The sequence below is a fragment of the Arachis ipaensis genome, chromosome B6, assembly GCF_059453495.1.
Source record: "Arachis ipaensis isolate K30076 ecotype BB chromosome B6, ASM5945349v1, whole genome shotgun sequence".
NCBI classification, from domain to species: Eukaryota; Viridiplantae; Streptophyta; class Magnoliopsida; order Fabales; family Fabaceae; genus Arachis; species Arachis ipaensis.
In genome coordinates, this window is record NC_142441.1 from 79,952,238 (window position 1) to 79,961,659 (window position 9,422).

General features: G+C 41.4%; 1 non-coding gene across 1 annotated transcript; it reads right to left on the reverse strand.

The window, feature by feature from the left end:
- Positions 1-1,754: 1,754 nt before the first annotated feature.
- Positions 1,755-1,861, reverse strand: LOC148561480 (small nucleolar RNA R71). The gene has a single exon (XR_015888262.1). It is a non-coding gene; the product is annotated as a small nucleolar RNA R71 (small nucleolar RNA).
- Between the last annotated feature and the right edge of the window lie 7,561 nt (positions 1,862-9,422).

A 9,422-nucleotide genomic window follows, 5' to 3' on the forward strand; every position in this document is an offset into this window, starting at 1 on the left:
GATGTATTCTCCATCTTTGTTTTCCATTTCCAGAGCTATGAACAACTAAACCCTTTTTATTGGGTTAGGGAGCTCTATTGTAATTTGATGGATCAATACTAATTTTCATTACTCTTCTTCTATCTTTTCTCTTGATTTTACTAGAAAGCTTTCAATCTTCATCCAATTGGGTAGTTATATTGGAAAAGAAGCTATTCATACTTGGATCTCTTCTAAACCTTGGAAGAAGAATGAAGAGATCATGCTAGAAATGCTTTCTCATGTTGGACCAAATTGGATTTGGTTGGGTATGGTGACTATAATCCTACCAACACTTGATTTGGGAATGCATGTGGTATAATCAGTGACCATACTTCATCTCTTCTCATGAGCAATTGACCAAGGAATTGGCTATTAATCAAGATTTGAGAGATTGAATTACCAAGGAATTAGAATTTGATCACTTAAGATTGCCAAGGAGATCAATGAATGCATTGATTGAGGAAGAGATGAAAATGAACTTGATCCGGAGAATGCAACATCTCCTAAACCCAATGAATCCCCATTTCTGATCTACCCATTCTCTTTAATTTCTGCAATTTACTTTCATGAGCATCTTCCCCATTCCCATTTACAATTCTGCAATTTACTTTCCATCATTTACTTTCAGCTCTTTACTTCCAGCATTTACATTTTCTGCTATTTACTTTCTCGCCATTTAATTTCCTGTAACTCTCAAACCAAATTCTGCTTCGCTCAACTAGAACATTCCTCTAATTAAAGTTGCTTGACCAATCAATCCCTGTGGGATTCGACCTCACTCTATTGTGAGTTTTTACTTGACGACAATTCGGTATACTTGCCGAAGGAAAATTTTTGAGAGACAAGTTTCCGTGCTATCAAGTTTATGGCGCCGTTGCCGGGGATTGATTTTGTATTAACAATGACTAAATTGGAGGATAACTAGATTGAGCATTTTTCTTTTGTTTGATTTAAATTTCTGTTTGAGTTAATTACTTTCAGTTTTAGTTATTTTCCTCCCTTCCCCCCTACTCCTTTTTCTTAGTTATTTACCATTCAGTTCACTAACTCACTAACTGTTTGATATATTGCATCACTCACACTAACAGCAATTTTAACAAGAGTACTTTCTGCATCTATTTCCTTGCTTGTGCCTTGTTGGTTGTATGATAGGGAGAAGAAGCGGGGCTTCAACTTCCTTTGATTCTGAACCTGAGAGGACCTTCCTTAGATTAAGGAGGGAAGCAAGAGGAAAGAGAGTAGTTGGTGCTGAGGAAGAGGAGGAGTACTTTGAACTGGACATGGATGAAAACATGGAGAACCATTATGAAGAAGAGGCTCACAACCATGGCAGAGAAGGTCCAGCACATCAAGCTGGACAAGAGAGAAGAGTTCTGGGTTCTTACATCAACCCAAACCCAGGAAACTGTGGAAGCAGCATCCAAAGGCCAACCATACATGCCAACAACTTTGAACTAAAGCCACAACTTATCACCCTTGTTCAGAACAATTGTTCATTCGGAGGAAGTGTCCAAGAAGACCCCAATCAACATCTAACCACCTTCCTGAGGATATGTGATACTGTGAAGTCTAATGGTGTTCATCTTGACACCTATAGACTACTTCTGTTCCCTTTCTCACTTAAGGACAAGGCATCTAAATGGCTGGAATCCTTCCCAAAGGAGAGTTTAGCAACCTGGGAAGATGTGGTGAACAAATTTTTGGCAAGATTCTATCCTCCTCAACGGATCAACAGGCTGAGAGCTGAGGTGCAAACATTCAGGCAGCAGGATGGTGAGACTCTATATGAAGCATGGGAGAGGTTTAAGGACCTGACAAGAAGGTGTCCACCAGATATGTTCAATGAATGGGTGCAACTACACATTTTCTATGAAGGCCTCTCTTATGAATCAAAGAAGGTAGTAGACCATTCATCCGGGGGATCTCTGAAAAAGAAAAAGACCATTGAAGAAGCCATAGATGTCATTGAGACTGTAGCGGAGAATGACTACTTCTATGCTTCTGAAAGAGGCAACACTAGAGGAGTAATGGAGCTAAAATATGTGGATGTACTGCTGGCCCAAAACAAGCTTATTACCAAGCAGCTGGCTGACCTCACCAAAAAGATGGAGAGGAACCAAGTGGCAGCAATCACCACCTCATCAGCAACCCAAGAGGGAGTGAATGCTGAGGCAGAAGAGGAGCAAGAACAAGCCAACTACATTGGAAACTCACCCAGGCAGACCCATGATCCTTTCTCCAAAACATACAACCCTGGATGGAGGAATCACCCAAACTTTGGGTGGGTAAATCAACAAGATCAAAGCCAAGATCAGAGACGTCACAACCCCAACAACCATGCAGCTCACCAACATTCCACACAGAGATCATATCAGCACCACCCTAACAACACCTCTCCATATCCATACCAAAACCAAAATGACCCAACTCACCCATCCACTCTCAACTCACCATCATCTGAAGATAGACTCTCCAAAATTGAGACTCTGCTTGAGGGCATATGCAAAGAGATTCAAGACAGTAAGACATTCCGAGAAGAAGTGCAGTCCAATATGCAGAATCAAGATGCTGCCATCAAGAAACTTGAGACACAAATTGGCTACCTATTCAAGAGAATTTCCAGCCACAACCCTCGCAGCGATACAGACTCAAACCAAAGGGAGGAGTGTCAGGCTATAACCCTCAGAAGTGGAAAAAAATTGAAGGAGACTCCCAAGCAACCCCAAGAGAAAGATTTAGTTGGAAAGAAGGAGGAACAAGATGAAGTTCAAATCCCCACCTCCAACTCACGTCAAAAGGAAGGAGAGCTGAAGCCATATGTTCCGAAAGTACCATATCCTCAACAACTGAAGAAGAAGGGGGATGACAGCCAGTTCTCTAGATTTTTAGAAATCTTCAAGAAATTACAGATTAACATACCCTTTGCTGAAGCAATAGAGCAAATGCCGCTCTATGCTAAGTTCTTGAAGGAATTGATGACTAAGAAGAGAAGTTGGAAATGCAACGAGATTGTGATACTAACCGAAGAATGTAGTGCTATCATTCAGCATAAACTACCCCAGAAATTGAAGGATCCTGGCAGTTTCCAGATCCCTTGTATTATAAGGGAAATCATAGTGGAGAAGGCTCTATGTGACTTAGGAGCCAACATAAATCTGATGTCAGTAGCTATGATGAAAAAAATGAAAATCGAGGAGGCTAAGCCAACAAAAATGGCCTTACAACTGGCAGACCGATCGTTCAAGTTCCCTCATGGTGTAGTGGAAGATTTGCTGGTGAAGGTGGGGGATTTCATCTTCCCAGCAGACTTTGTGGTGTTGGACATGCAGGAGGAAGCCAAGGCCTCTATCATCTTGGGAAGACCGTTCTTAGCTATTGCTGGAGCTGTCATTGATGTCCAAAAAGGTGACCTCACCTTAAGATTACATAATGAAAAGATGACATTCAATGTGTTCAAGGCCACGAGTTACCTACCAGAACAATTGGGAGAATGTATGAGGTTAGACTCACTGGAAGATGCAGTGCAGGAGAGCTTTGACGAAGAAGAACCTGAAAGGTTAACAGAGGAGGAGTCAACGTCTAATGAAGAGGTTGCAACAGCAGAGATTCATATACAAGGTGCACCAAAGGAAGAGAATGAAAAGTTAGAAGCACTCAAACTTAAACTCAAAGCACTGCCACCCACTCTCAAATATGCATACTTAGGCGAGAATGAAAGCTATCCATTGATCATAAACTCATCCCTCAGCCAAGATCAAGAGAATGAACTGCTCCAAGTGTTGCGAAGGCATAAAGATGCCATTGGATGGACCCTCGCTGACCTAAAAGGGATCAGTTCGGCCATATGCATGCATAAAATACTGTTGGAAGATGATGCCAAACCATCCATTCAATCCCAAAGGAGGCTGAACCCAATCATGAAGGAAGTGGTACAGAAGGAAGTTATGAAGTTGTGGTAGGGAGGGGTAATCTACCCGATCTCAGACAGCCCCTGGGTCAGTCCCGTGCATGTTGTTCCGAAAAAGGGAGGAATCACTGTAGTTCCCAATGAGAGGAACGAACTAATCCCCACCAGGACAGTCACAGGATAGCGGATGTGTATAGACTACAAGAAACTAAATGAAGCTACACGAAAAGATCATTTCCCCCTTCCATTCATGGATCAGATGTTGGAAAGACTCGCAGGACACTCATACTATTGTTTTCTCGACGGTTATTCAGGATATAACCAAATAGTGGTTGATCTTAGAGACCAAGAGAAAACCTCATTTACTTGCCCATATGGAGTGTTTGCTTACAGGCACATGCCATTTGGGCTATGTAATGCACCTGCGACTTTCCAATGCTGCATGCTTTCTATCTTCTCAGATATGATAGAGAAATTCATTGAAGTTTTTATGGATGATTTCTCGGTATTCGGAGATTCCTTTCCTAGCTGCCTAAATCACCTAGCCTTAGTATTGAAAAAGTGCCAAGAGACCAATCTGGTTTTGAACTGGGAGAAATGTCACTTTATGGTGACAGAAGGAATAGTCCTTGGCATAAGGTTTCTAACCAAGGCATTGAGGTGGACAGAGCTAAAGTGGAACTTATTGAAAAACTTCCTCCACCCAGTGATGTCAAGGCAATTAGGAGTTTTTTAGGGCATGCTGGCTTTTACAAAAGGTTTATTAAAGATTTTTCAAAGATAGCCAAGCCCTTAAGCAATCTCCTTGTATCTGATACACCATTTATCTTCAATGAAACATGCATGCTAGCGTTTGAAAATTTGAAAAAGAGATTGTCCTCTGCCCCTATCATTTCCCCACCCAATTGGAACTTACCATTTGAATTGATGTGTGTTACATCTGATTTTACAGTTGGGGCCATGTTAGGACAGAGGAAAGATAACTTAGTCCATGTGATATACTATGCTAGCAAAGTCCTCAATGAAACTCAAATAAATTATACCACTACTGAAAAGGAATTGCTAGCAATAGCTTTTGCATTTGACAAGTTTAGATCATACCTCATTGGTGCTAAAGTGATTGTTTTCACAGATCACACGGCACTTAAATATTTGTTTGCCAAGCAAGAATCAAAACCAAGACTAATAAGATGGATCTTATTGTTGCAGGAATTCAATATTGAAATTCGAGACAAGAAAGGAGTGGAGAACAAGGTAGCGGATCACCTATCCAGAATCCCTCATGATGAAGGTGGAACACATGATACAAGTGTAAATGAGCTCTTCCCTGATGAGCAGTTGATGACAGTTCACAAAGCACCATGGTTCGCAGACATTGCCAACTTCAAGGCAACTGGGGCTTTACCTCCAGAAATCAATAAACATCAAAAAAGAAAGCTCATAAATGATGCAAAATATTTTTTCTGGGATGAGCCTTATCTCTTCAAGAAATGTTCAGATGGAATCCTGAGAAGATGTGTTTCATAAGAAGAGGGACGGGAGGTCCTGTGGAATTGCCACGGCTCATACTATGGAGGCCATTTTAGAGGGGACAGAACTGCAGCAAAGGTGTTACAAAGCGGATTCTTTTGGCCCACCCTTTTCAAGGATGCTAAAGAACTAGTAAAGAGCTGCAATGAGTGCCAAAGATCTGGGAACTTGCCCAAAAGAAACGAGATTCCACAAAATTTCATCTTAGAACTGGAATTGTTTGATGTATGGGGAATCGATTTCATGGGACCATTCCCAACCTCATATTCAAACAAGTACATTTTGGTGGCAGTGGACTACGTTTCCAAGTGGGTGGAGGCTATTGCAACCCCAACAAATGATAACAAGGTGGTCATGAACTTCCTCAGGAAGAATATTTTTAGCCGGTTTGGAGTCCCACGAGCACTCATCAGTGATGGAGGGAGCCATTTTTGTAACAGACCACTAGAAGCTCTTCTCCTACGATACGGGGTAAAACACAAGGTTGCCACACCTTACCATCCCCAAACAAGTGGGCAAACTAAGATATCTAACAGAGAGCTAAAAAGGATTTCGGAAAAGACTGTGGGTACATCAAGAAAGGATTGGTCGAAGAAGCTGGATGATGCTCTTTGGGCATGCAGAACAGCATTCAAAACGCCACTAGGGATGTCCCCATACCAACTGGTGTATGGGAAAGCTTGTCATCTACCACTGGAGCTGGAACACAAAGCTCTCTGGGCTCTCAAGTTATTAAATTTTGACAGCATCGCTGCTGGTGCAAAGAGTATCTTGCAGCTGCAAGAGATGGAAGAGTTTGGATCTCAAGCCTATGAAAATGCCAAGATTTATAAAGAAAAGGCGAAGAGAAGACATGACCTGCATCTGGCACCAAGGAGTTTCGAAAAGGGGCAGCAAGTACTCATCTACAACTCCAAATTGAGACTGTTCCCTGGCAAACTGAAATCAAGGTGGTCAGGACCCTTTCTTGTCACAAAAGTCTCACCATATGGGCACATAGAAATCATGGATGAAAGTTCGGAGAGGACTTTCACTGTGAACGGACAAAGGCTCAAACACTATATGGGCAACATAGGGGAAAACCTCAATGTGAAGTATCATCTCAAGTAATGGAGGAATCGTCGAGCTAGCGACGCTAAAAGAGTGCTTTGTTGGGAGGCAACCCAACCTGAAGTAGTTTCTTTTTCATCGTCATTTCAATAAAAATCACAAGTTGTTTTTCCCTGTATTGCGAGGAGCTAAGTTTGGTGTTCCACACCAAAACAAATCCAAGAGTGAAAGTGCAGTTTTAAGTTTGGTGTTCCACCAAAGATATTCGTTATAATCACACTACACTCCAATGACAGATTGCTAGCTCCAACCAATCAGGGGAACCACTTAGCAGTAGCTTAGTCTGAAGTTAATGGTTGTTTTGTTAATAACAACATATGAGGCTCTCTGCAAGTATGCAATCTGTTGTACTAGGCAAAAGAACTAACACACCAAATTAAGTTCAGAAATTCGCAAGCAGACATGCAAACTAACTATGTCTCAAGTGCTTTAGAAACAAGCAACTTCCAATAACTTTGCAGGAACCTTCTGAGGAAATAGTGCACCATCATCCAAGGAAGTGAAGGAGCAAAAACTATGGATAAGGACAACAAGGGGATAGCAAGAAACCATCACCCGAAGGTTGTGTTGTTACTTAATTCCATATACTTAAAATGCTAAAAAAATTGGAAGCCCGAAGGAACTTGATTTATAGTTGCTCATTAGTTTAGATGATTAGAGTTTAATGCTCTATTGCTTTTGTCATATGTGTGCTATCCACGATACTTACTGGATTTTCACCTTGCTTACTTGTATGCTTGTCTCCTTTTTAATAAAAAGAGAATGTGTGTTATCAAAGAGCAGAGTGGAGTTCATATTGTGGACTAAGTTCCTTAGTGTGTGATGTGGTCATAAGTTAGCTAAGTTGATTCACCAACAAGGGTGGGAAGACAACTATCTGTCCTGAATCATATGCTTGAAACACACCCCATGAGACTAGCTAAATAACAAGATCCTAATAAGAAAAAGGGGAAAAGAACAATAAGAGTTGAAAAAGAAAGAAAAGTTAAAAAAGAATAAGGCTAGGTACCAAGGGTTTGAAACTTGAGAGATGTGTCTGTGGTGCTCCTGTACCAAGGATCTGCTTGGATGAATAAGTTCGTAGGAGTGCTTCATCACTTGGTAACTTGGGTTAACTAACCCAGGATTATCAACTGAAAATCCATTATCAAGAGCAACCTTACTACAGAACATTTAGTAACCCAAAGAGGTGCTGGACACCAAGGTCTCAAGAAAGAAAATAACAAACCATGTGCCTGTGGTGTGTATGTATGGGGGAATGAGACTTGAGGGAGTAAGTCCTTAGGGGTGTCTTAACACCTAGCACCTTGAACCAACTGGTTCGGGAGTGCTGGCTGAAAGCTTATCTTAAAGAGTCGCCCCCTCACAGAGCACTTAGCCTAAGAACACAAATAAGCCCTAAAAATAATAAAAGGATCAATGAATAAGAGTCTCATAGGGTGCAATCAAGTGAGTATTCCAAAACATGATAAAGGTCTGAAAGCCAGTGAAGGAATGAACCTAAGTTGCTATGCATGAAACCACCATAAAACCAAGGATATGACCTCCACAATAATGACTCATTCCTCTTGGCATTCCATTCATCATTCTCTTGTTCCAGTACTTGCTTAGGGACAAGCAAGCTTTAAGTTTGGTGTTGTGATGCCAGGGCATTTTGGCCAGTTTCACTGACCTTTTCTTTACTGTTTTAGGGTAGTTTCATGCATTTTCTTAGGAAATAAGCAAGTTTTGGGCAGAATTTCACTTACATCTTGATTTAAGCATACATTGTGCACTTTATATGATTTCATGAGAATTTTGCATGAATTAGATGACAAATTGGATGATGCATGTCTCATAATGTGGATTAGAACTTTGATGCACTTTATTGCTTGATTTCAGGATAAAGGAAGCAAGAAAGAGCCACGTTAGCAGCCACGTTAGTCTAACTAACGTGACCACCAACGTGGAATAGGAGCTAGCTTGCAATGTTAATGAGAAAAGTAATCGCCAATAACGTCCTCGAAAGCCATCATAGCCCACGTTAAGAGTCGCGTTAACTAAGTTAACGTGAACTCTAACGTGGAAGAAAGAAATAAGGCCAACGTTAGTGACACTCACCTTTGTCACTAACGTTGGACTAAGCTCATAAGTTGCCACGTTAAGAGCCATGTTAACTCAGTTAACGTGGACTCTATCGTTGGGAAGCAAAAGAGAAGCCAACGTTAGTGACACTCACCTTTGTCACTAATGTTGGCCAAGCTACAATGAGCCACATTAATTGCCATGTTAACTTAGTTAACGTGGAAGCTAACGTGGAGAAAGCAAACAATCACCAACGTTAGTGACACTCACCTTTGTCACTAACGTTGGAATGAGCCACAATGAGCCACTATGAGCCACGTTAACTTCCACGTTAACTTAGTTAGCTTAAGTTAACGTGGAAGCTAACGTTGAGGATAGGATGATGAGCCAACGTTAGTGACACTCACCTTTCTCACTAACGTTGGAGATGGCCATCATTACCACGTTAGAAGGCACGTTAACTTAGTTAACGTGGACTCTAACGTGGGAAGTAGGGGCAGCTTGGAACGTTAGTGACAAAGGTAAGTGTCACTAACGTTCTCGAAGAATTGGCAAGCCTACGTTAAGAGCCACGTTAACTAAGTTAACGTGAACTCTAACGTAGGGAGGGAGGACTCTCAACGTTATTGGAAAAGGTGAGTCCCAATAACGTGTGCGAAGGACCAAGAGGCAACGTTAGTGGTCATGTTGGTGCCACTAACATTGAAGTTAACTTGGATCATCCCTGGGTGAGGAACATTAGTGAAAAAGGTGATTGTCACTAACGTTCTCGAACCCACACTCTCACTTA